Genomic DNA, 12,329 nt, shown 5'->3' on the forward strand with positions numbered 1-12,329 from the left:
AGTCGTTAGGCGTACTCTTCCATCTTTTAGCAAGAGGCCTGCAACAACTAATTGTGTTCTAGGAACCACAACATTCCCAGGACCCCAGTGCTCTGAATGCAAGGACGGGGGTCATATTGCCCGCTTTTGCAGAAACAAAACAACTGAAGAGGACCTCATGGAGGTTAGATGGACACAAACATCTTTAGACTATACTAAAGAACCAGAACCGATCTATTTTGTTCCTCATCGGATGAATAGTAATGAGATTACCACTTCACTGGATCAGGCTTTAGGCAGTCGGTGGTGAGAGGTAGTTTGGTTAATCCGCATCAGAGTCTTCCCCAAAAGAAAATAATTATAAGGTGTGTACGCAAAGATCAAAAGGAGTACCCTATAGCTCATGTTCTGGTGGGCAGCTCCATTGGGGGGAGAGCCTAAATTGAAGTTGGAGTAAGCCTGAACTTCCTAAGGAGATGAACTTAAGAACTGATAATTTTACTACCTCACTTGAGAAGACCCTTAAAAAAGGGGTAGTGGTTTAGAGAGGCCCCCTTTGCTCAGGAGGAAATGAGTCCCTATGTTTCTGATCAGGAGAGAGAGAGAGAGAGTCAGGAAGAGCAACTAATAGAAAAGAGGAAAGGTAAGAGTCCAAAATACTTTACTCTCCCAAGAACTCTGGCATTTAGATAGAAGTTTTATAGCTGTGCTGCTGGACGACCCCACATTCGTTTGCCTGGGACCAAGCTAGTGAAAATGACTGAACTCTTCGTAAGGTAGGACCACCATTTGTTATATGTAATGGGTTAATCTATCAAATAGGGAAAAAGGTCCGATTTCACAGTATTTGGTGCCCCAGCCTTTCAGAGACCAAGGGTTGTTGTATGCCTGTTCCCACTTAATGGCTGGTCATTTCGGTCTTGAAAAAACATCTCAAACCATCCTGGAACATTTTTAATAGACAGGTATTTTCACCCAAGTAGATAATTATTATAAGGAACATCCTATATGTCAAAACAGTATACACCCCCAAGAGTCCAACTTGAGAAAATATGCATTATGGACACCATTTTGGAGTGAGTGGGACTAGGCATTGTAGGACCTCTTGTTCCCTCCAGTTCTGAGTATATAGCACTAATAGTTAATTATGCCATCCACTATCCAGATGCTGTTCCTCTACAGGAAGTGAACACCAAGGTCCTAATGACAGCAGTAATAGACTTTTTTTGTGTTTTTTTTACAATTTGGGATTTTCTAATGTGTTGACGGTCAAAGGTATTCCCTTTATCTCAAACCATATGAAGCAATTTTGTGACCAGCTGGGCATAGAACAACTTTACACATTGGCCTATCCCAAAACTTAAGGTCTGGTTCAAAGTTACAGTGGTACCCTTAAATCGGCTCTTAAGAAAATGTTGAGCCACGAAGGGTGTTACTGGAATAAATCACTATCCCTGGCCCTACCTGTAATCCATAATTAAACTGAAGCCAGTTTAAACTGTTAAACATTTAAACGTTTTTGTGGAAGAAAGCCTTATACTTTACTAGAACTGACCAGAGAATATAGGAAAACAAAATCCAAGGAGATACAAACTTATTGTAATAGATCACACAGTATAAAAGTAGACTGGAAAAGTTATGAGACATCTGGAGAATCCCAATAGCAACAACAAGCTTACTACAATAAAAAGGCTAAATGGTAAGAGTTATTGCCAGGGAATTGAGTTTTGGTGGTGCTCCCTATTAGTGAACAAAACCTATGGCCAGAATGGCAAAGTCCATACCAGATTTTAGAATGAGTGAATAGAGTCACTTACAAGATAAGATGCTTGAGAAGCCTAGAAAAGAGGCACTTTTTCACTTCAACTTCCAGGATAAGTGGCACGAGGCTCCATCCCAAGTTCCCAAAGTAATTAATCACAAATTTCAAGACCTGGGAAATTTGTTTATTCCCAATTGAAATAGGTGAACACTTAACAGAGTCCCAGAAAGTGGAACTTCTAAATAGGTTAAGTGAATTTAAGGAGATCTTTTCAGCATTACATCAGCAAACCCATTACATTTTCCATCATACACAGATGAAATCCTGTAAAATCGTAAAGGAATGCCTATATAGAATACTTGAAACCAAAGGAAAACCCATACAACAAGAAGCAGAGAAGATGTTGGATTTAGGAGTTATTGAACCTTGGCAGAGTGTATGGTGATATCCTGTTGGGCTAGTTCTGAAATCCCATGGCTTTATAAAATTCGGTATTGATTTCAGGGCATTCAGTAACATTTCTAAGTTTTATAGCTACCCGTGTCCCATAGTGATAAATTGATCTAGTATATAGGTGCATCTAAATACATTATCACTATTGACTTAACCAAGGAGCAGTGGTAATTACTAGAGACAGAGAAAACTACCTTTGTAAAAGCTAAAGGCGTAATCCACCTTAAAGTGCTTCCCATTGATTTACATGGGGCTCTAGCCACATTTTAGTGACTTATAAATCAGTTATTACAATACAACAATTGTTTACCTCTGCTTATCTAGACAATATTATAGTCTTTAGTAAAACATCTGAAGAGCATCTTAAATATTCAACTTTAATATTAGCTGATTTACAAGCTGCCATTCTTTACACAAATTAAAAGAACAGAAGGGTGGTAAATAATGATGTGAAATACTTGGGGTACATTTAGAGAATAGAATCATCAAGCCACAGAAAAAGACAATGACCTTGATCCATTTTCCTCCCAGCAAGGCCTGTGAGAGCATTGTGTGGCCTTTTAAACGACTACATGAGGTTTATTCTGTAATATTCACATAGCTCAGCTCCTTTAACAGGCCTCCTTAATTCTGTGACTAACAGTGATTGCCAACACCCAAACACAATGGCTTTAAAACCATGTGATACTCTAAAAACCATTATTTTCTCAAAGCCAGTTTTAGAGTCCCTAGATTCAGTAAACCTTTTAAACTGCCAAAAGATCCTTCAGGTGGGGGAATCAAGCTGCTCTCTGTTAACCATAACTGATTAAGAGAAACCAATCCTCTCATTAATAGAAAACTATTAAGGGTTGTGGGGAAATTAAGATACTGTAAAAGGTAAATCCTTTTTATTATATACAGATCACACACACCACTTACCTGGATGAGTCTTAATAAAAGGAATATTGCATGAATTCTGACATCCATCTTGTCACTACAAGCATGCCAATTTGAAGTAAAACAGAACAAAAAAAAACATAATGCAGTCTTCATGTCAAGATATACTCTAGCTCTTGCAGATTGGGAGAAGCTAGGGATGGCGACATGTTGGGAGGAGACAGACTTACCTGGAGGGTTGGAACTCTTCTTGACTAGGCTGGAGGACCTGCACTACACAGCACATAGGGAAAAGGAAAAATAAAGTATGAAAAAGGAGCTAGAAATTAAAAAGGGACAGAAGCAGGAAGAAGAGAAACAGAGGGTGGAAGGAGAGGACAAACTTTCACATCATCACACAGAAAGCCAACACAATCCAGGAAAAGGGAGAAGATGAATAGAGCTGGTGTCAAGGAAGAATGCACAGAGGGGGAGTTGTTCTGAATGCTAGAAGCCATATGCCCAGAACAGCACAAGACGAAACCAGAGGGGAACACTTGTGAAAGACCTTGAGCATCGCAAAACACAGAGGACGCTGCTGGAAGCTCTGAGAGGCAACATTCACCTGTTTAGTACCTCCCAGTCCAGGAAGGGACAGGATCTGTACTTGACCCCGCCCCATTCCCAGAGGAGAGTAATTGACCCAGGTGGGTGCCAGAGTGCAGTTTGGTTGTGCAACCTTGCATGCAGTCATGTAAGAGGGGGGGCAGAAGTTCTCTATAGGATAGGAGCCCAATGGAATTGGCGATAGGGAATGCTATTTTAGTGGGAGGAAGTTGACTCACCAAAGGGAACATTTCTGTTGAAGAAACTTTTTCGGTAAACGTATTCCTGAGTTAAGGGGAAAGGACATTATAGACATGTGAAAGATGCTTAGGGTGAATGTTGAGAGAAAAAAGAGACATTCATGGGCAACAAGAAAGCTTTATTAGTAAAGAGAGCGACAAAATCACCTATCTGGGGGGTGGGGGGGGGGTTAAGTGAATGGCGTGAGAAAATAAACAAAACTAAACAAGCTGAAAGGGAAGAAAAACAAACCTGGCAGAAAGGATTAGAAAGAAATAGAAGAGGGAAATAAAACAAGAAAGGGTAAGGACAGAAAGAGACAGTGAGGCGAAGCTACTTACTTGACTTATATTTCTTTTTTACCTACGAGGGTGGGGCATCAGCAACCAGTCGGCCAAGAAGACCTGGGAAGAGAAAGTGGATGAGAGTTAGTCCAAGACCCAATTCAAAGGAAAATGCCCGAAAGACTACAGTCAGGAGCCAGAAATGCGAAAGAGAATTCAAAGAACTGAAGCATGTTTCTATTTGATTTTTGCTTTGCATCCCGTTTGATAAGCCTGCCTGCTAAAACTACTTGTTATACTAAATATAACTTTTAAATTAAATCCCTTGGTCTAACTCTGTTGTCTCTATAGCCGCACCAACATCCCCTCTCCAACACATCCAAATATTCCACTAATAATTCTCAACCCATCTAACCTGAAGGGGTTTAGGTCTTGTTTTCCCTCGTGAAAACTATTGTTTAGAATCACCCCACTGATCCCACAGTGCCTCCCAGGGTAGAGAGGGTGGTTTTCCATATCGAGGAAATGTTCCCAGTCTCTTCTGCCTCATCTCGTCCCAGGATCCCTTGCTGTGTCCCACTGTTCTTGTCACAGCAGGATATTATTCAGGATATGCGAGGCGGACTGGGAACTTGTAGTTCAGGGGCCATCTTGCCACTCACTAAGAAATGGCGGTAATTGTAACTAGGTGTAAAAAAATAAATTTGGCATTATGTTTAACGTAAATTGCATGTACTATATGGCCATGTTATGGCTATGTACATTATTAGTTATCTCCACCACCTGATCCGTGTAAACATTTCACCAACTATTATCTAATGGACTGACTTATTACTATCTGTAACATGTCCGGTACAAATGCTTCAGTAAAAAATTACAAATACTGGAAGACGCAATTAGCTCATTATATTATAACCTAGTTCAGGCCAGTGTCCAGGATACATCGTAGAATTTTCGAGAATTGTAGTGGCAATTTTATTTTTTTTTTTTAATTAAGGCATTTGCCATTTTATTTGTTTTACAAAAATGGTGAGATTTGCTTTAGTGGGGTCCAATTTTTGGTACTGTATAGAAATTCGTGTTTTAATTCCCAATTAAGTGCCCAACTGCAGTTTCCTGCGTCATAGTGCAAAGACTTTTTGAGTAGTGAAATACTCTTACCCACGGCTCGTTCTCAATCTCTTCCAGATCCTTTGCGACTAGTACAGAGAATACCTTGTCGCCTTTAACTATAACTCATTTAGCAGCAATTACATCTCAGAAGCGCAATGCGCATGTTATTTCTGTTTCCTCTTGTTATGTGTTTGTCATTCTGGCAGTTTCGGTGAAAGAAACTATAGCTAGCATTTTTAGTGCTGTTTTTGCTAACTTGCCAATGGCATAAAAACAGACAGAGGTCCATGATCTTCCCTCCATTCTAACCCAGTTGCATGCCCCTTAGAGCAACCCGAAATATTGCACCTAAAAGAACTTGAAATAGTTTCAGGGTTATACGCGTCTTGGCGAGTATCGGTCCACTTGGTGACTATTTGCGGTTTATCTAATGTATTGTTCACCTGAGGGGACAACGTGCAGTGAATGAAGCAACCCCCCTTCCTGTATGTCAGATAAACTGCATAATCCTATATTGGTATACAATATAGCCTCTTGCAGCCAGAAATATACCCTAATGCCAAGCGCAAGTTAAACTTAACGGATACGCAACAGCCATATAAGTGTGACGTATAGTTGCCCCTGCCATCTTAGACCTTCCTCCAAATCTCCTATTCACTTGATTCAGTGCACAAGAAATGCAATAGTTCCTCCAGTTTCTATCCTGCATTGCATTCAGAGCATTGTTTGCCAGGATATACCAGGATATAAATTGCATCATCTTAAAAAAAGCACAGTTTCAGCCTTAGATATCCTTGGTGGTGGTATGATGCAACCACACATGCAATTACCATGCATGCCTTTGCAACGCTGTCATTATAACGCATGCGTCTTTACCACACATGCATTTACAAAACATTTTTGTTTACCACACATATGCCTTTACCACGACAATTTCGTGGTAAAGGCATGGTTGGTAAAAGCATATGTGTGTTAAAAATGTAATTGGTAAATATAATTCATAACAATATATATATATATATATATATATATAGTCCAACAAAGCGGTCCTCATTGCAGCGCACATTTCATGCTGGTGCTAGCGTGAGGAATGGACCTTTCCTCTTTAATCTGTTTAGAACAAACAATTGTGATGCTGCACTCCAGGAAAGTTTATATGCTTTTTAATTCAATCATGTACACCACCAACCATGCCCACCGATGCGTTTTGACCTCCCGGTCTTGCTTACAGTGTGTGAGTACTTTTTCAATGTCTCTTTTTTTTTTTTTTTTTTTTGATAAAGTGATTTTTATTGTTTTGCAGACAGATAAAAATTGCTACAAACATTTAACATGATACCAACGGGCACCCAACATTGGTCAAACCCCTTGTTCCAGCGACACGTTATAGACAACAAAGAAAAGAAAGGAAAGCTGCACATAGATCTGTTAGACTGACCTTGGCAAGTTATACATTAACCAGTTAGGAGAAATAAGGAGGGGGATCCATCTCGACCCTCTGTGGTGCAGTAGCTTACGGTGATGTAGGAGAGGCACTTGTTGCGGCTTCCCACTTCCCCCATATCTTATTATATTTATTTGGACAACCTCTAGCCTCATACACCAGTTTTTCCCGTATCGCGCACCAATCCACCCCACGCCTCCACTTAGTCAGAGCCGGGGCGCCCCTGGCTTTCCAATTCGCCATTATATCCCTCTTGGCCACCAAACACGCCACCCCAAGGAAGGTCCGGTCCGATCTTCTCAGCCCAGTGTCACCCATAACCCCCAGTAGGGACGACAGTGGTGTCCTCTCTATATCTTCTTGCAGGACATCATAGACATTCAGAACCGCCCTCCAATAAGTCATTATGACCGGACATGACCAAACCATGTGAAAGAAGTCGTCAGCGGGATTTGAGCATCGGGGGCAGTCAGCTGTGGGTCGGAGGCCCGCTCTGTATAGTTTAGTGGGTGTTAGGTATGCTACGTGAAGGTAGTAGGTCTGTATTTGTCGGAAGCGGGAGGCCATCGTTAGGGAGCGGGGTGCCATCAGTGCCTCGCCCCAATCTCCTTCTATGGGGCCCACCCATCCTTCCCACCTTTGACGGAGCCCCTCCAGGGATCTGGCTGTGCTGGTGACCAGGGCGCGGTATATCTGAGGGACACCTCCTTTGCCCAGATTCCCCATCAGTGCCTTTGCTTCCATCGGGCTATGCTCCGGTATGGTGTACCCTGTCTGCACATGTGATTGTAGGGCGTGGCGGAGCTGGAGATATTTATGAAATTGCGTCTTGTTTAATGAGAATAGTTTCTGGAGATCCTCAAAGGATCGCATGTGTGTCCCGCTCCAAACGTCGCCTAGTGTGGATATGCCAATGTTGTCCCATTTTTGGAATCCCTCTAGGCCCGCTACTTCTGCCAACTGTTTCCCATGCCACAGCGGGGTCTGTTGAGTGAGGCGTCCCCACCATCCGACACCCTTTGAGCCGCCCGCAATTCCATTAGGATCACCTTGGTTACGTCTGGGACATCTCGGGAGATCGGGCCCCCATACAGGGCATCAAAGATTCGTGGGTAATTCAATGTTTGGAGTTCTAGTCGGTATGCCGGGTCCGACCATCCACCCCCCATCCAATCATTAATCACGTGTAGGTGCATTGCAAGGTAGTAAATATTGGACATGCCCAGTCCCCCGTCATAGACGTCCCTCTGGCACGTGACAAGTGCCAGTCGTGGACGGGCGTCGCTCCATATGAACTGGCGTGCTAACGCGTCCAACTCCCGAAACCATCTCGTTGGGATGGGGTGTGGGAAGTTCTGCAGTAGATAAAGAAGTCTGGGGAGGACCATCATTTTATAAAGGGCTATTCTACCTAGGAGGTTGAGGGGGAGGGTTCTCCAGCGTTGAAGATCAGTTCTGATTCTCCTGATTGAGGGTGTAATATTAAGTTCCCAGGTTAGTTCCGGGAGTAGCGCGACGTGCATTCCTAGGTATTTAAAGCTATTTCTTCTTACTGGGATGGTATGTTGCCAGTCCACGCAGTCTCGGGAGCGGTTGAGGGGGACCAGCAAGGATTTACTGGGGTTTAGAGTCAGCCCTGAAGCCTCCGCGAGAAGGTTCAATATATATAAAACGCGGGGACCGCTCGTGCTTGGGTTGGAGATGTATAACAGGCCATCATCCGCGTATAGCGCCACCTGGTCCTCTTCGCCAGCGGGCCAGGGCCAACCCTCTATCAAAGGGTCCCCGCGTAATATTATCGCCAAAGGCTCGATCATTAAAGCAAAGAGCAGGGGGGATAGCGGGCACCCTTGTCGAGTGCCACGGCTAATGGGGAAAAGATCAGAGACCACCCCGTTCACTTGTACCTGGGCCGTCGGGTTAGAGTAGAGCAGTTTTACCAGGCCATGGAATTTAGTCCCGTCTCCATTTCTTCGCAGAACCTGATCAAGGTAGGACCAGTCTACTGTGTCAAAAGCTTTTTCAAAATCAAGTAAGAGTAACGCCAAGGGATCACGTGACATGATCCCACGATGTGCTAGGGCCAGGTGTAGCCGTCTGATGCAGTGCCTAGTGCCACGGGTGGGCATAAAGCTGCATTGGTCAGGGTGCACCAAAGAGGGCATAGCCTCTTTCAGTCTGGAGGCCAGGATTGAAGACAGTATTTTGATCTCAATATTTAGCAGAGAGATGGGCCGGTATGCCGAACAGTGTCTTGACGGGGGTTGTGTCTTAGGGATCACCACAATTGTGGCTTGATCAATCTCATCAGGAAAGCGGCCCTGCCTTTCGGCTTCCGTGTACATTTCAAGTAGGTGGGGGCTTAGGATATCGCCACATTTGCCATACAGCTCTGCTGGGAGCCCGTCCGGCCCTGGGGTCTTGCCCGATGCCAGGCTGGTGATTGCGTTAGCAATTTCAGTAAGATTAAGGGCTTCGTCCAGCCTATTCCTTGTCTCAGGGGAAATTCTGGGAAGAGTTATTTTGTTTAGGAGAGGGGACTCTTTCTCGGAAATGGGCTGAGGGTGTTCTGTATATAGGCGAGCATAGTAAGAGGCGAAGCTTCGTGCGATTTCGGTGGGTGTTTTAGAAAGAGAGCCTGAGTCTTCCATGATTTCAGGAATGACTCTATTGGCTAGAGGCCCAGTAGCCAGCCAATGTAAGAGTTTCCCATTCTTATCCCCCCCAGCCATACACTCGGGCGGCTGATGCCCTCCAAATATGTTTTGCTGACTCTAGGACTAGGTGCTTAATTTCGTCTCTAACCATGGTGAGGTGCCTCAGACTGGAGGCTGACTTAGAGGTCCCATATTGGCGCTCCAGGCTTAACGCCTTAGCCTCTAGTTCAGACACTTGTGAGTTTCGGGCGCGTTTGCGGATACGAAGAAGATGTTTAGCGTGCCCTCTGAGAGTGGCCTTACCCGCGGCCCATAGTGTGCCTGAAGATTGGACTGATCCCAGGTTCATTTCAAAATATTGAGGGAGATGGTTCCTAACCTCGAGAGTGTAGTTGTTGTCTTGCAGATACCAGGCATTTAGACGCCACATCGGGCGCCTGGAGGGATCCACTCCCCCCAGCCGTGCCCGTACTGGTGCGTGGTCAGAGACTCCATGAGGCAGTATATCTGTTCCTGTGACGCTGGTGACGTCAAGGGCGGGCATAAATATAAGGTCAATTCTGGATTGTGTCGGGTGGGCGGCCGATGTGTGTGTGTATTGACGCTCCCTAGGGGTGCCAAACTCTCCATATTTCGCAAAGGCCGAGGCTCTCAGCCCAACCCGTAGGATTCAAAGCCCGGTTGGATCTGCTAGTGGTAATCTCGCCTGATACATCTAGACTGGGATCGAGAACGGCACTGAAATCTCCCCCCAACAGGGTGGCCCCCTGGGGGAGCCCAGCAGTTACCTGGCAGAGTGAAGTTAGAAAAGCGTCAAGCCCTGCCGGGGGGGCGTACGCGCTCACCAGGTTTAGTGGTGATCCATGAAGCACTCCCGTGACTACTACGAATCTGCCTTGCGGGTCAGATTGCGTGGTTGTAATTACCATAGGTAGTGAGCAGTGGAGTAGGATAGCCACCCCTCTAGAGCCCCTGGAGAAGCCTGTGTGGTAGACTCTATCATATCCTCCCCGTGAAAGCATGGGGCATCTAGTTCCGAGGAGGTGGGTTTCTTGTAATAAGACCACGGAAGGGGAATATCTGCGGACGGTACTAAATACCGCGGATCTCTTGATCTTGTCTAGCAGGCCATTTACATTCCATGAGATGACCTGAGTCAGTGAGGGCCAGTCGTGGGATGCGTGTTTTCTATATTTTGTTGGGTGTCAGCCTGTGGATCTGGGGATGACCGTTTCAATTGCAACAGTGAAATATTAAAACAATAAAATGAACTTATCAACGCATTACTATCTAAACCCGTGTCAAACTCTTTAGGAACCCTGTGGGCTCGTTCAACCGCGAACCAAGGCGAGAGGGTCTGATCTGGCATCCAGGTCTTGATCCAGTGCTCCAGAAATTCGGAAGCTTTATCCTCCTCCGCGCCTTCTCCAATGAAGCGCAGGTTATTGCATCTTGATCGATTTTCTGCGTCTTCTGCACGGCGGTGCAGTTCGCTAGTTCGAGTTTGGAGCTGGGCCACCTTGGTGTTGATGTCGGACAGTTCATCTTCGGTCTGAGAGACCCGGCTTTCTACCTCGGTGATTCGGCCCACAGCGTTTCTGAGATCCTGTCTGATTAGGCCCATGTCTTCCCGAACCTCTCCAATCTTGGTCTCCACGGCTGTCTGCGCGATTGAATTGCCTGGAGGATGGCATTCACTCCGTCCGGGGCCGGGCCTCCACTGGCTGCGTCTCCGTCTCTCCGCGGACCCGCCGGCGCTGTGAACTGGTCAATCTTTTGCTGGGAGGCCGGAGGCTGTTTGTTCGCTTTGTCTCTTCCCATCTTGTCGCCCGGCGGGGAACCAATTGTGTTATCTCTTGTGGAGCTCTCTTTTGGGTCTCAGTCTACATGAAGCTCCCAGCAACCGGGAACCGAGGGGGGGCACTCCCACGATAGGACCGCAGGGGCCCCCGACGATGCGGGCCGGATTGTGCGGGCACCGCTCTTTATTTGGGGCTCAGCAGCCCAGGGCCTGCCTCCTCTTCTGATCGTGCCAACTCAGCAGGCGAAGAGGGGAAGTTCCGGGGGGGTCACTCCTTGTGCGGGGTCCCGGCAGCTAATGTCGGACCTTGTGGGGCCACTAGATCGGGGTCTTCCTTCCGGCACAGTCGTGTCCCCACGGGACCCAGGGGGACTCACAGCACCCGAGGGCCAGTCCCCTGCACTCCCGGGCATCAGCGTCTCTCCGGTAGGGCCATGCTCATTCCAGCCAGGTCGCTGGCTTCTGTCACTGGGGCCGGTGAGCGCGCGCTGCTTGTACTGCAGCCTCACGCACTCGCATGGGTCTGGTAAATCTCCCCTCCCTCCATTTGGTCTTCGTCCGGCTCCACACCCTGTGGTGATCGACGAAGTGTCCCACCGGTTTGGAGCCCCGGGGGGTCAGCCCGAGCCGTGCGGCTCCTCTCACTTTTCCCTTTTTTTCCCCCCGAAGCGGGAGTGCCTGTCTCCTGCGCGTGGCCCTGGGGTCTGTTTCCAGATGCGGTGGCCCTCGTCCGGGCCCACAGCGTAGGTCTCGCAGTGCCGGGCCGCCGTCTCACAGGCCGCCTGTGTCTTCGGCTCCTATGGAGTCCCGGAGCCCCGCTCACTCCACTCAGCGCGCCGGGATCCACGACCGGTGGCGCGCGCTCTCCCCAGTCCAAGGGGCACCTCACCGCGTGGCTCGCAGTACCTCAGCCTCTCCCATACCGGTCACCGCAATTCTTCACTGCTGTTACTTCGGGCGGGAGCGCAGTGGCGATCCAGCTCGGCCGGCGCCTTCCCCCCAGTCGACGTTCCGACACCTCTCAAACGCCCGCGTCAGGAGTGCGGCTCCGATCCTTTTGATGGACTCATCGGGAGCTCTGGTTCAGAGCGGCCACGTCTGGGGTCCCGGGCTTCAGCCCCGCCGAGGCGGC

General features: G+C 47.0%; 1 protein-coding gene and 1 long non-coding RNA gene across 4 annotated transcripts in view; one reads left to right on the forward strand and one right to left on the reverse strand.

The window, feature by feature from the left end:
* Positions 1–12,329, forward strand: part of APOO (apolipoprotein O) — a 769,977-nt gene that overhangs the window by 265,837 nt on the left and 491,811 nt on the right. The gene's annotated exons all lie outside the window — the stretch shown is intronic.
* Positions 1–12,329, reverse strand: part of LOC138250227 (uncharacterized) — a 155,759-nt gene that overhangs the window by 79,100 nt on the left and 64,330 nt on the right. For both annotated transcript variants that reach the window (XR_011194912.1, XR_011194913.1), the window contains exons 2-3: positions 4,240–4,302; positions 3,304–3,346 (exon numbers count right to left, since the gene is read on the reverse strand). This is a non-coding gene — a long non-coding RNA (uncharacterized lncRNA). The remainder of the gene's footprint in view (positions 1–3,303; positions 3,347–4,239; positions 4,303–12,329) is intronic.

Source organism: Pleurodeles waltl, chromosome 8, assembly GCF_031143425.1.
Source record: "Pleurodeles waltl isolate 20211129_DDA chromosome 8, aPleWal1.hap1.20221129, whole genome shotgun sequence".
Lineage (NCBI taxonomy): Eukaryota > Metazoa > Chordata > Amphibia > Caudata > Salamandridae > Pleurodeles > Pleurodeles waltl.